Source organism: Octodon degus, unplaced genomic scaffold (genome assembly GCF_000260255.1).
Source record: "Octodon degus isolate 3935 unplaced genomic scaffold, OctDeg1.0 scaffold00031, whole genome shotgun sequence".
NCBI lineage: Eukaryota > Metazoa > Chordata > Mammalia > Rodentia > Octodontidae > Octodon > Octodon degus.
The window spans coordinates 6,652,965-6,667,903 of NW_004524607.1; the positions used below are offsets into that span (position 1 = coordinate 6,652,965).

The following is a 14,939-nucleotide window of genomic DNA, read 5'->3' on the forward strand; positions in this document are numbered from 1 at the left end:
AAATTGTAAGGGTGAACTTGTAGAGAGTTCTATATATGTATTTCTATTTCTATATATATATATATATGAATAGCTATGCACATATATTATACAGTTCGAGTGAATCTATTATACATGTTTTAGCTGGGTATCAAAACTCCATGTTAAAGATCTGTATAAATCTGTACAATTACAATTCCTTAATTAATTATAGACATTGATTTGACTTTAAGTGGAGCATTTAAAACAATCCTATGTGTATTCTTTTTGAATTGTAGCTGTGCAGCATGCCCAAGTGATCTATTATTGCAAGAGTAAGTGCTGCTTTTCTGAGTGAATGATTGTACTAATTTACATACTCTGGAAGTTTGTGGAACTCTTAGAAGATGAGCTCCCTCATTTGGTGGCTAATGGCAGTTATACGTAGGTGCCTTGTCATCCTGTTGAGATGTCACATGTAATTGGAAATTGATTGATCACCTTGCTGAATCAGTTTATCTCTCTTAAATATATAAAGCTATTTTATTTGCATGCTTTGATGGGTTGAATTTTAGAGGATTATGTGGATTAAAAGCAAAGAACCAGACGTTTACTTTTTTTAATTGGGATTTGGAATCAAAGATGAAGGAAATGTTGAATTTAAACTTTATTTTGATGTTTAAAGTATACTTTAAAAGTATGAAGAACTTTCTGTATTGTGTGAATATGACTATTTAGGTATAAAAGTGATGATTTTGGTGGATAGATATTACTTTTTTAAAGAAAACAAGCACTTGTTGAAAGATCCATCATAAGGTACTGAGTTTTTATAAAAGAAACTGTAGCTCCAAAGCTGGCACATCGTGTGTAAAAAGGAAAAGGCTCCCTTGTTTTGCTTAGAGGGAATGGGGTCACAGACAGAATCTTAGGGGCAGCCTAGAAAAGCTATTCGTGATCACTATGATGTATCAGGAAGATTGTGGGTTCTTACTGCACCTTAGCAGCCCTTTCAGGCAAGAGGAATATGCTTTTGGTCTCCCTTAGTGACCTTTTGGACACTGTGCAGATGTCTTGATGACCTAAGCAGTTGGTCATTGGTTGGTATGAGGCCAGCACTATTTTTGTGGTATTTTGCAGCCTCCTCACAGTTGAAAATATTTTCATGTATGGGTTCTTATGTTTCCTGCCTCTGGTTTAATCATTCTCTGACTTTCTGCATCTAAGTCAGTCTTTTTGATATGTATTGTATCAACTTGAGTGGTTGCTCAGGCTTGAAGCACATATTGTTGGCTCCATTGTTGAAAAATAGCCATGTCTGCTCAGGTTGTATGCCTTCAGTTATATCTTCTTTGATGTCAGTTTCATGTCAGGTGTACACTATATCCATCTTCTTTCTGGTAATTTATGATACCCATAAATTTGCTCAAACCTTTATTCAGCTTTTTTTCCCACTCCTATTATATGACTAGAAATTAAATTCTAACTATGTACCTTTTTGTCCATGGATGGTGATGGGGGCCGGCGAGATAGCTTAATGGCATAAGCACCTGCCTGGCAAGTGTAAGGTCCTAAGTTGTATTCCTGGTGTTGCAAAACAAAACACCATGGATGGTGATAATTTGGTGCTGTTTTATTATTTGTTTGAAAAGTTTTTCATAAGGCTTTGATGTTTTCATGGTCATTATCATTTTAGCTAAGTGATAAGTTTGAGATTGTCATTATTTTTGAAAGAAGTCATAATCTTAGCTTTACACCTATAATGAGATTTTCTTTTCACTGTTTCTGATGATGACATTGCTATGTAGGGCTTTTTAAAAAAAATTTATTTGGTACAGGTTCTATAATGATCCTCCTGTTTTCAACCTCCCCAGTACTGAGATTACAAGTGTGCACCACCATGCTGGGGCTGAGTCTGTGGCTCAGAGTATTTGGGGACAGGGCTGGGGCAGCATACATGTGGTACCAGATATTCACCCCCTGTAGGGCTTTTATTATTCCTCTTCAAGGGAAATCTTTTAATTCTGAAAACATTGTTAGGAGTTGGATTTGTTAATGTCTTTGGATGTAGTGACTGCCATATTTAAAAAAGAACTTCTCCATAGAAGCCCAGTAGGAGAAGAAAGAAGGATCTAAAAAATGAGTCAACATCCTCGACTTTAGTTTTACTTTAAGTGATAGTAATTTAAATAAAGGTGATATAAAATAATACCTTATTTACATAATTTTTTATTTTCCTAATAAATCCAGGAATTACTATTTTTAAAAAGTCTCCTAGATGATTTATTGAATGAGGATGGGTTCATTGCTCCAGAGCCTAACCAATTTAAATGTTTGTAATACAGAAAATGAAAGCTAAACAAACCTTTCTGCATGTTGAAGGATACGTCTTTCCCATTAATATTTCAAGAGAAATGCTATTTGTCAGAACTGTATAATGACCCAGCATTTGTACTTCTAAGTATGCGCTCAAAAAAAAAAAAAAAAAACCACATGCAATGCATACATCCACAGAGGTATATAGGATATGTTATTGGAGCTTAATCATTACAGCCCCGAACTAGAACCAACCCAGATACTCTTTAGCAGTAAAATGGATAACTTAGGATGTGTTCTTAGCAATAAAAGAACAGACTGTGTGTACACACAACATAGATGTGTTTCACATAAACACATCTAAATAGCTAATACTTCTAGCTAAATATGAAGCTAAAAAAGCCAAATACCAGTGTGTAGTTGTATGATAACTTCAATTTGATAGTCAAGAAAAGACAGAATTAAAATAGAGGTCCATTAATAGTTTTTTTTTTTTTTTTTTTTTTTGGGTGGAATCAGAGATTGAACTCAGGCCCTTGTACTTGCCAGGGAAGCGCTTATTCCACTGAGCCATTACCCCGGCCCCCAGGTCCATTAATAGTTTAACCTGGAAAGGAACATGGGGAATCTTTTGGAGTGCTAAAAATAAGGTCTTTTTTATTACTATCATCTAAAAAGAATGTAAAATAACAAAATTAGAAATGATAATTGATGGTTTCCCAGTTGTATATAATACACGTACACAAAGCTTAGAAGTATGTATTTGAGATATTCATTCTTTATTCTGCGGTTGCGTCTTAGTTATACACGTACACGTGCGTAATCACCTGTACACGTTTGTGTATTTTGGTTGCCCGTGAGCTCAGCTTAGCTCATTCTGGTCTGTGGGAGCATCTCTTTCTGCTTCTTACTTGGAAACACTACCACATGCCTAGTTTGGTATCCTGTCTCAGGGTCTTTATGGTTAGTCCTGTGGCTGTGTATTCCTCTGCCATTACATGAAAAGCCTGACCAAGAGGCTTTTATGTTACGCAGCCAGCTGTGACTGTTCTTTCATTAAGAATGACAGCTGATAGACTGATAATATGCTTATGTACAGATTTTAGTGTATAGTATATAAAACAACATTCAGCATATATGTTAATGAAAATGCTGTCACCATACTTTTTTTAATGATTATGTCTAGATCCAGCTAACTGACTTAATTGGTGAAGCTTAATTTTACTTAATTGGAGTAAAATTAAAATCAGTTTAGTTTGTTATATACAATGAGCCAAATTATTGAGAAGTAATATATATTAATATATATCAAGCTATAGTCTTCTGAATAATGTTTATCTCAGTTGCATAGTTTGTAACATATTACTTCAAAACCCTCAGAGAACTTCAAATTTTAAACTCCCTCATGACATTTATGCTCATACAATGTCATTAATAACAGTAGTCACTTTCTCTTTAATAGTCTTTATTTTCTGTAAGACTGTTGATTTAAAACTTGTTAATAGGATTTTGAAGGAATGATCAAATTATGGTGCCATCTGTGTTTAATGTCTTGGAGCATTGTGGCGCATGATTTAAATATTTATTCCTTTAAATATGCTAGTGGAAGAACTAGGATTCAGTTGATCCAAATGTCTGCTATTTGCCTTTGTGTGTTTTTCTTTCTTTGCTAGAAATAGAAACTGAGGAGATGTTGTGTGAGGCACCATGGCAGGAGACATCAGATGCACACGTTTCTCTTTGTTTGGCTTTTTGAGACAGGGTTTCACTATGCAGTTTAGGCTGGCCTTGAACTCGCTTTGTAGCCCAAGCTGGCCTCTAACTCACAGGGATCCTCTCTCCTCAGCTTCCCAAGTGGTAGGATTACAGTATGTGCCAACACACCCGACCTTAGATGTATAATTTTGAAATGATGATCACAACCAGGCATGATGGTACATGTCTGTTAATTCAGCCATTCTGGGAGACTGAGGCAGGAAGATCACAATTTCAAGCTCTTCAGAGGGACGTAACATGCAGAGGCCCTGGGTTCAATCTTTAGTACTGCAAAAGAAAAAAAAAATGAAGTCTTATTTGCCATTAACTTCAAATTTTTGAAATTGATCCCTTGAGGAAAAATTAGGGTATGGATTCCTCTGGAACTCCAGATTGCACTTTGTTGGTATTGATATTTCTGGTTTGAATTCAGGATTAGATTGACACACACTTTTGTTTAGTTGCTGACCTTTGGTAACCCTCTTGTTCTTACAGACCGGAATCTCTACCAAAACTGAAATAGCTCACACAGGGCAGTGTGTTAGTACAGTCCAAGTGGGCCCATGGGTCTCACCCACTGATCTAATCCTTGTGTTTGTGGTTCCTTCCTAGGGAAAGTCCCTAGCAGCTAAGCCACCCATACTCCAGTCATGGCCAGGGATGTACCCCTAGGTTGAAGCAGTGCCTTCTTTCTTCCCTCTCTTCTAGGGCTGCTAGATTCCTAGTCAGCAGAAATTGATCATGTCACTTTGGAATTTTACCGTGAAGTTTGTTTGTTTGTTTGTTTGTTTGTTTATTTATTGGCAGCATGGCCTGACCTTTTAGGAGGACTTCTGGGAGTCTTTCTTCTTTGGTATATTAGTCATTCCTCATTTCCTCTCTATTCTCTCTCTCTCTCTCTCTCTCTCTCTCTCTCTCTCTCTCTCTCTCTCTGTGTGTGTGTGTGTGTGTTATTCTGCTTTTTTCCCCCCTCTGATCTGCATTCAAGCCTTGTTTTGGTTTTCATTTTAGACAGAAGTCAGTAAGGCACTTAGTTGCCTGAGGCTGACATCAAAGTTGCAGTCCTGTCTCAGCCTCCCAGAGTGCATGCAGCATGACTGGGGCAGGGGTGTGTGTGTGTGGTCTTCTCATTGTCTTTGTTTTTCTTTTTTTTTTTTCTCATTGTCTTTATATAAAATTAGAAAATTTTACATATTCTACTAAAGACTGAACTGTGCCCCCCACTCCAAATTCATCTGGTGAAACCCTAACCCTCAGTGTTGGGACCCTACTGTGGGACCTCAGCCTCCAGAACAGGGAGAAAATGTATCTTTGTTGTTTAAGCCACCTGGTATGGGGTTTCATTACAGCAGCTCACACCGACGATTTTGTTAGTTCTTGGAGCGTGCTTTTATTTCTCTCATTGGACTTTGGGATTCAGCCTTTGTTCAGCTGCATTACTTTTTGTTGGTTTTTTTGGCGTATTAGAATTTGTCTCTAATAAAAATGAGCTACTCCTTCATTTGTATTGATATATAAGTGTTTATATCTTTACATGTTTCACCAAAGGAAATACTCATTTCTCTTTTCTCTGCCAATATAATCCCCCAAATTTAAAGTTGCTTTGAGCTTCTTGAATTGCATTTTAATATTCACACACGTCTTTTATCTTTTACCAGTTTTATCTTCTCTGTGTCTGCTTAATCATATGGTGCATATGTTGACACTGTTTGCTATTTTTATTTTCTCCATCGAATGCTGGCTCCTTGCTTGCAATTTCTCTGTGTAGCTTAGCTTTGTATCCTCAACTCTCAAAGCTTGATAGAACTAGTAAAAGTGAGAAATGGATAAAAGCAGGTTTTAGTACACTTTCTCATCAGTGGGAGAAAATACCAGACACCCTGAGCATAAAGAGGTTCAATTTGGCTCATGGTTTTAGTGGGTTCAGTCTGTGTCTGATTTGCTTTAAGGTAGAAAAGCATCCCTGGAAGGTAACACTTCTTTTAAGTATGAAAGTGACTTGCTTCTTCCAGCTGGGCCTCACGTATGAACTCAGAAGTGGATCAACCTCATGATCCAGTCACCTTCCAAAAGCCCCATGGCTGAGTACATGAGACTTTGGGGAACATCTTAGATCTAAATCATAATCTGGCTGTCTTGGTTACTTTTCTCTCATTGCTGAGACAAAATATTCAACACTCAAATTAAAGAGGGAAAGATTTATTTAGCTCACAGTGTGTGGGTTTCAGTCCATACTCAGCTGGTTGCAGGGCAGAGTGGTGCATGGCAGAGGGCAACAGTTCATGGTAGCAGAAAACAGCAAAAGCAACAAGAGCAAAAAGGGAGGAGCAGCAGAGAGTGAGCCTCTTTCTCTCCTTTATATTGTATGCCAGCTGCCCACCCAGCGAGGGGATAGCACTCTATTGGACTAGGAATCAATCATAATCTGTAGAAGCCTGCTCCATGAGTGCATGAGGTATAGGGGGCCCAGCTAGACACAAACCAGGACAATGGCTGAACTAATTCAGTCCTGTGCTGCATAATGACATATCAGTGAAAGGCTGCAGTGTGGTCATAGCCAGCTTAGTTTATGTACATACATGTCATGTTGATATAGTCATGAAATGGTCTAACGACACATCTCTTAGAATGTATCTCTGCTGTAAAATGATACAAGGCTACAGTTCTAAATCTATAAAATTCTGCAGGTCTGGAATGTTTCTCAGATAATCAAATTTTTATACCTTCCTTTCCTGTGTCAGGATTGTTTTGTGTATATGTGGGCAAACATATAGACTCTACTACCTCTTTGAGAATTAATACAGATACTGTACATATATTATTCCTCTGAACAGTCCAGCTATTTGGGGCTCATTTGTAAAGTGGCAAATCTGATGTTGGAGTAACTATTCATTAAAAGAGTCTTTGAGCAGATCTGTAAACTTAAGCTATGTACTGTTATGCAGTAAACCCTGCTTTCCTATTGGTCTAGTGGCACTTTCTTGTCCACCAGAAGCAAATACTCTGCACAGTGTGCTTTTCCAGTGTGGCATTATTAATTGGGAAGCAGAGCATGTATCTTTTGATGCAAACTAAGTGGTACGTTGTTGGCGCAGAAGTGCCAGTGCCTGTAATACTTGTTTAAGACTGATTGACAGGTCTCAGATTCTCATGTGCTTAAAGAGCCTGTTTTCTATATTTGGCCACAGTATTTTGAGTGATAAGAGATGTGTCAAATGAGTTGAGAATTACTTAAATGGGAATCATTCGAACTTCAGATACATAATGCCAAGAAAATTCATATTTCTAGTTTTCTTCATTTAAAAATCTCAAGTTTGTGAAATTTTTATAAGTAGATTGGTAACTTTGGTGGCATCTGTACCTCTGAGTAGCTAAGAAAACTTGGAGAGCTAAGGATGTTTCTTGCATTTTAGGGTAAAGTATCATTCTCACAGAATATTGTAATATTGGACCCTTCTGTGGTAACTGCATTTGAGCAAAGAACCTTTTAGATCTCTAAAATATAATCCATCTTTATTGCAGGAAATTACTGTGGTGTTTCACTGTGTTTGCATTTCATCACTGTGATAGAAAATACTGAGTAAATAAACTTTTATTTATTTTTATTTTAAAGAAAAAAATGATAAAACAATAGCATAAAATTTCTAAACAAGATTGTAGGAGAGTAAAAATGTTCAGTACATTGTGCATTATCTTCAAAGTAGTTGCTCATAATATAAGATATAGGCATGAAAATCCAATCAAGCAATATAGGCATATACCTATCTTTTCAATGAGCTAATAGCAATTAGTAGTATATCTATCTTAACTATCTATGTGTGTGTGTGTGTGTGTGTGTGTGTGTGTGTGTGTGTGTGTGTGTTTCTTTTCCCCTTCCTTTTTTTGGTCCTTTTCCCTATTCTAGTTTTTTTAACTTTTGACCATTATCTTCCTACTTCTCAATATGTATTGTACATTTTGGGTCTTATTTACTTTTTTAGTTTCTTTCTTCCTTTTTTAATTTTTTCCAGTATTGGGGATTGAACTTGGGGCCTTGTGCTTGCTAGGCACGCACTTAAGCCACTGAGCTATTTCCCCAGTTCCCTTTCAGTTTCTTAAATGAGAAAGACAATTTGATGTTTGCACATGGAAGACTGGTTTATTTCACTTGTAAGTATACACTCAAGTCACATCCATTTCCCTGTAAATATCTCAAGTGTATCCATCTTTATAGCTGAGTAGTACTCCATTTTATACAAGTACCTCCTCATTCTTATCTGTTCCTTGGTTAATGGGCATTTGAGTTGTTTCCAAGATTTTGCTATGACATTGTGAACAGTTTTTGACATGATTTATGACAGATTTTGCTATGAACATGGGCGCACATATATCATTGTATTAGGATGTTTTTAATTCTTCTGGGAAAAGACCTAGAAGGGGTATAGCTGTGTTAGATAGATATCGAATCCTAATTTTTGAGGACTCTCCACACTGATTTCCAAAGTGGTTGCACTAGTCTACACTCCCTCCAACAGTGGACAAGGGTTCCTTTTTTCCCCATAACCCCTCTAACATTTGTTATTGCTCGATTTTTTTGTGTGTGTGTGTGATAGCCATTCTTACTGGTGTGAGATGAAGTCTCAGTGTTGTTATAATTTGCATCTCTCAAATGACCCATGATGTTGAACATTTTTCATATATTTATTTGTCATTTGTATTTCTTCATCTGAGCAGTGTGTATTCATTTCAGATGCCCATTTTTGGATTTAGTCTTTGAACTGTGTGTGTGTGGGGGGAGGACTGATTTTTAAAAATTCTTTATTTGTTCTAGACAGAAGTCTTTTGCTTGAGGGACAGTAGACTTATTTTTCTCAATTTGTGGCTTGTTTGTTTGGTTTTTTTTTTCTCTATTGGGATTTGTTTTATAGTACAAAAGCTTTTTAATAGGCTGACATCCTCCTTGTTGATTCTTTGAAAAGTTTCCCATGCAGTTTTGTTTTGTTTTTTTTCTTTTCTTTTTTTTTTTTTTTTTTTTTGGTGGAACCGGGGATTGAACTCAGGCCCTTGCACTTGCCAGGGAAGCGCTTATTGAACCGAGCCATCTCCCCGGACACAGATTTTTTTTTTTTTTTTTTTTTTTTTTGTGGAACCGGGGATTGAACTCAGGCCCTTGCACTTGCCAGGGAAGCACTTATTCCACTGAGCCATCTCCCTGGCTGCAGTTTGGTTTTGTTCGTGAAGTTTTTGCGTGTTCTTCTGTCTTCAAGATTTTTACTTTCTCTTCCAGCAAATTTAGTGTTTCTGTTTTAATATTTAGCTCTTTGATCTATTTTGACTTTGGTTTAGAACATGGTAATAGACATGGATCTAGTTTTAGTCTTTGACATGTAGGAAGCCAGTTTTTCCAGTATCATTTATTAACTAGACTATCTTTCTTCCAGTGAACATGTGTGCCCAATTTGTCAAAGATAAGATGGGTGAATATGTTTGTAGATATGTTTGCATCTTCTAATCAGTTGCGCTGGTTCTCAGGTCTGGTTTTTTGCTGGTACCATGGTTTTTTTAATCATAGTAGCTTTATAGTATAATTTCAAGTCAAGAATTGTGACTTGCCTTTGTTGCCCAGAATTGCCTCTGCTATTCTAGGTCTCTTCTGGTTTGAGATGAGTTTTGGGAATGTTTTCTCAGGCCGGGAGTACAGTTCAAGCAATATAAGCACCTGTCTGGCAGGTGCAAGGGTCTGAGTTTGATCCCTGGTACCAAAAAATGGGAATGTTTTTCTCTAGTTCTGTGAGGTATGCCAATGGTATTTTGATGGAGACTGCATTACATCTGTATAACAATTTTGGGAGTATGGCTCTTTTCATTGTGTTGCTTCTTCCTATCCATGAACAAGGGATTTCTTTCCAGTGTCTAATATCCTCTTCAGTCTCCTTTTTCAGGGTGCTATAATTGTCATTGTATAAATCTTTTACTTCCTTTGTTGGATTAATTTCTAAGTATTTCATTTTTTTGGATACTATTGTGAAGGGTGTGATTTTCTTAATTTCTCTCAGTAAGTTGTTTGTGTACATGAATGCCATTGATGTTTGAGTATTGACTTTGTATCCAGCCACACCACTGAATTTGGCTATTAACTCTAGGTGTCTTTTGATGGAGTTTTTGGGGTCTTCTACTTAGACCTGTAGGTCTTCTATCATGTCATCTGTGAATAGTGATAATTGAACTTCTTCCTTTCCTGTTTTTATTTCTTTTCTCTCTTGGCTACTTTGTTCTGATGCTGATGTTTGCAGAACTGTGTTGAAAAGGAGTGGTGATAGTGGATGTCTTTGTCTGGTTCCTGATTTTAGATTGAAGGCTTTTAGCTTTTGTCCATTTAGTATGCTGTTGGCCTCTGGTAAAACCAACTTTGAAAGAAGGAAAAGTTTATTTGGGCTTGCAGTTTTAGATTTCAGTTCATGGTCGTCTGGTTCCAAGGCAGAAGGGTCATCAAAGGGTGTGGCAAGGGAAAACTGCTTAGTTCACGGTCAGCTGGGAAACGGGGAGAGAAAATGAACAAGAGCCTGGGGTCAAATACGTCTTTCAGAGTCACATCCTGCTACCCACCTTCTAATAAATCTGTGCAGCTACTGAAGTAAGTGTTCAGTGGATCATCTAGTTGATGAAGTGACAGTTTTCATGATCAGTTTCTGTCCCCAGAGCCCATCATCTGCAGCCAGGCCTTCAATACAATGAACCTTTGGAGGAATATTGTGGATCCTAATTATAGCATTCATATATATCAGTCAGAGTTGCAGTAGCTAAGTGTTTTAGAATATCACTGAACTGGGTAGCAGGGTGGGATTAGGTGTCTGAAGCCTTAAGATTTACAGTACCTTGCTATTTCAGGGTTCAACTTTCATGGACTCACTGTTTTGTGGGTTTTCAAAAAATATTAATCTAAATTATTTGTCATGGATTTTCACTATATCATGGGATTTTGTAGTAGTGTACAATATTGTACATATTTATATGTGTAGTATTTATGATTTTAATGATCTTTGCCTACATTTTTTAAATATATAAAAATACATAAGTGTTAAATCTAACATATTAAAAGACTATTAAATCAAAATAAAATTCACTACAGTATATATTTCTTAAGCAGATGAATACATGCTGTACTGTACAGTATATGTACATTGTTAAAATTGTGTAGGTTTGTGAATTTAGAAAATGGTTAAGAACATGAGAAGTGTTTTTAAAAGTGTGGGCAAGGTTTCTAAGAGTATGGGAAGGGTTTATAAAGCCTTTAAATATATATATAAATACTAAAATAAATATAACATCGCTACTTCACTGCTTTTCACTTGTCACAGAGGGGTCTGGAATGTAACCTCTGCAGTAAGTGAGGGACCACTGTGTTCTGCGGTAGAAGGTACTCATAGTTCTGGTGGTTGTTTTGGTAGAGGGCTCCATGCTCTTAGTGCAGATTAAGAGCATGCAAAAAATGAGCAAAGGATGAGACTCAGTAGGCATGATGGCCTTTACAAGCAGAAGATGAGAACCTATAGAAACTGAAGCTTCAGGTCAGTTCTGCAAGATGTACACATTTCTTAGGTAGTTAGAATAAGATAGGAGAAGGTAGTACATTCTTCCTCTGGAACTCATCCCCAAAGGCTGAGGTACATTGATCCCAGACTTTTTATATATGTGAACATTGGTATATGCTCTTGTTGTTTGAAACTGGGGTCATGGAGAGGGGCCAGTGGACAGTGAGGAGCAGTGGAACAGACTTCCTCAGCAAGGCTGGCTAAGCAAAAGAGGATGGAGTATTTCCAGAGAGCTTGCTTTGTTTTTACTGACTTGAGTTCAGAGTATTGAGGGAATTCAGCCTAGCATGGAGAACTTACCAATTTAGCAGGACTGTCTCAAAATAAAAATTACAGTCAGGGCTGGGGATGTAGCTCAGTGCAAAGGCACTGAGTTCAATTGCCCGCCCCCCAAACCAATCCTTGTGTGTTATAAGTTGGTATTGAAACTGAAGGCACTGCCTGTGCCTTCTCCGCTGTATTCTTGCAGAGACTGACAGCACTAAACTGCTCCCAGCAGGTCCTGCTAAAGGGACAACCTTTTAATTAGAAAGCTGATGTTTCAGTTTCAGTGGGATCTGGTGTACTCACAAGGTAAAGCCTCCTTTTTTTTTTTTTTTTAAAATCTCATTACTGGAATCTGGAAGAAATCACTATGCAAATTCTAAGGTGTCCGCATCCCTGCCCAATGTCCTGTCTTCTGATGACCTTGCTGTCTTCCATCCATCAGTGTTTACTTCATGTTATTCCCCATATGGCCTCTGATGCTGCTTCCAGCTTGTTCTTTGCCTTGCTGGTTCTTTATATTGCCACCACTCTTGTTCACCTTTTTATTGCTTTTCACCTGGGTTATTGCAGTAAAACCCACCTGATCCTCCTGCCTTGTGTCTCTCTTCACTTATCCTTCACACAGCCACCCAAGCAATCTTCTCACTGTCCTTCTAGGCTTTTGTTACTCTCCTTTCTGAAAGCACTGGGGTGATTCCTTGATACCTGTGGTGTAAAACAGCTCTTCTGTACAGCTCTTGGGACCTCTGTGTTGGCGTTGAGAGTGCCCTCCTGCATTGTGATCCCCTCCCATCTGGTCCATTAGGTCTGGCTGGAATGCGCTTGCCTGCCTCTCCCCTGGAGACATTTAGTGTCCCATAGACTGTATGACTTCACAAGGAAGAGGACATACTCAGTATTCATGTAATAATTCCTTCCTATTCCTTCATTAGTTTCAGGTGATGTGCTGGGATATAACAGTGGATAAAACACAGCCCTGGTTCTTGCGTCAGCACAGTTGTAGCTCTAGTCATGTGATGATCTGGAAGTGACTTCTTAATTTATACACCAGAGTTGTGGTCATAGTGCTAGACCACAGGCTATACAACAACGTCCTGAGAACAGACCTCGTTTGTGCGTTTTTTTCTTGCATTCTGTCCATGTAGGGCATTGGGCGATATTAGTTGCTCTTTTGTTGCATGCAATAATTAGTGAATTGGTCTTTATCCTTCCCTTGCAGCAGTCTGGCGATGACTTCGTGACTTTCTTTTCTGTCATTCTTTTCTGTGTATCTCTAGTGACTTTTAAGTATACACAAGGAGCATGTTTGCTCAGTGTAAGAGCAGGTTTTTTTTATCTACTTTACGTGCTATATGTCACCATTTTGAAAACTATTTTACTTCAGGTTGTTTATGTATGGAAAAGCATTTCTTCTTTTAATAGCAGTGTTCTTGTAAAAATAGATAACATCAGAACCAGTGCAGCTTTTGGAGTATTTTAATGACTAGCAAAAACTGAGTTTAAGCATGCTCAGAATTTTTCACTGAAAATGTGAATATAGAAAGAGAAATTTTGCTGGCTCCTTTTCTCTTCTCAGACTGACTCTGATTTATATAGAAGGTCTTAAGTCTTTTTATCTGCCACATTTAGCATCATCAAGGACCATTCAGGGCACCATGGGGAGACCAGAACACACCTTGTCCTAGATGCTCATCTGAGTCGTTAAGGAAATTTAACTTTCAGCAGCAGTAGGTTGTGGGCCCTGCCAGCTCTGAGGAGAAGGAGCTCTATCTCCAGCTTGCCTTTCATCCATCTCAGTGTGGAGAGCAAACAGCAGGCTCTGCCACAGCCCAGAAGATGCCTGTCTTTAGTTCGAGCAGTATTTCTTTCTCTCTTTTTTTTTTTTTTTTTTTGGCAGAACCAGGGATTGAACTCAGGCCCTGGCACTTGCCAGGGAAGCGCTTATTCTACTGGGCCATCTCCTTGACCCTGAGCAGAATTTCAGCAACTCACACATGTAATGGGGCAAGGTTCTCCTTCACTGTGTTCACCAGCATGTACCTGTATCCAGCACAGTCCATGCTACGTGCAAATGAAAAAGGAGATGTGCATAAAAAGCCCGTTTCTTTCTTCCCTGGAAGGAACACTTTAATCAGTGTCCAGATTGTGAGTAACTGTCTGGAGTACCCAGCCACACTGCCTGTTGTCCTGCGCAAGGCAGCCTCCTGCCATTGTCCATTGGTTTGTCATAGCACAGGCAAAAGACGCAGCTTAACAAAAGGAAAACAGCTCTAGGAACCAGCAGCATGCCAGCTTCTGAGGAGGCAATCCCATCCAAATCCTCCTTGTGCTTTTAAAGGTTGTTAGGATTTAGAAGCCCAGCATCCATCTAATAAGTCTTCTGTTGGCGGAAAGGATGCTGAGGTCTGCTGAGGTGGTCTGGTCCTGGCAGGCGTGGTGGCAGGGTGAAGATCTGAGCCTTTTACCACTCAGGCACACATGGAGCCGCTGTGAGGACAGATGAACAGCAGCCTGGCTTCACAGGTGTGAGAGGAGGTCACGTGTGATCCTTTCCTCTGTTCTTGCAAGTTCATAGCATGTAAGTCAAACCATTTGTGCTCTTGTAAGAGAGATGGGTAAAACTTTTGGGTACTGCAGATTTTTTAAAGTAAGAAAAAAAAAAAGTCCAGGAGTATTTTACTAACCAGCAAAGACTGATCTTCAGTGTTCTCATAAATGTAGGCATTTTGAGCTCAATTGTTAAAAACAGTGATGTCATGGTGAATGAGGAAAATTAAGATTTTCTTTTCCAAATGTGACTCTTCTTCAAAGCTTCCATTGTTTTCATTCCTAGAAGATCTTGTTTTTTTAGATTATTTTCAGGATCTTCAAATTTAAGTCATATACATTTCCTACAGGGTAATTTGACTTTTAGGTCATCACAGTGAAAGTTATGTTTTAGTTGCAAATAAAGATACCTAATACATTTATTTTCCTATCATACAGCATTCTTATTCTATAAAGTAGTGAATATTTATTAGGGCTACCTGGCGATCCATAAAACTTTGTATTCTGTGTTCTTTCTTTCTTTTTTTT

At 38.2% G+C, this 14,939-nt stretch overlaps 1 protein-coding gene across 1 annotated transcript in view; it reads left to right on the forward strand.

The window, feature by feature from the left end:
- Positions 1-14,939, forward strand: part of Vps41 (VPS41, HOPS complex subunit) — a 183,426-nt gene that overhangs the window by 36,491 nt on the left and 131,996 nt on the right. The window lies entirely within an intron of this gene.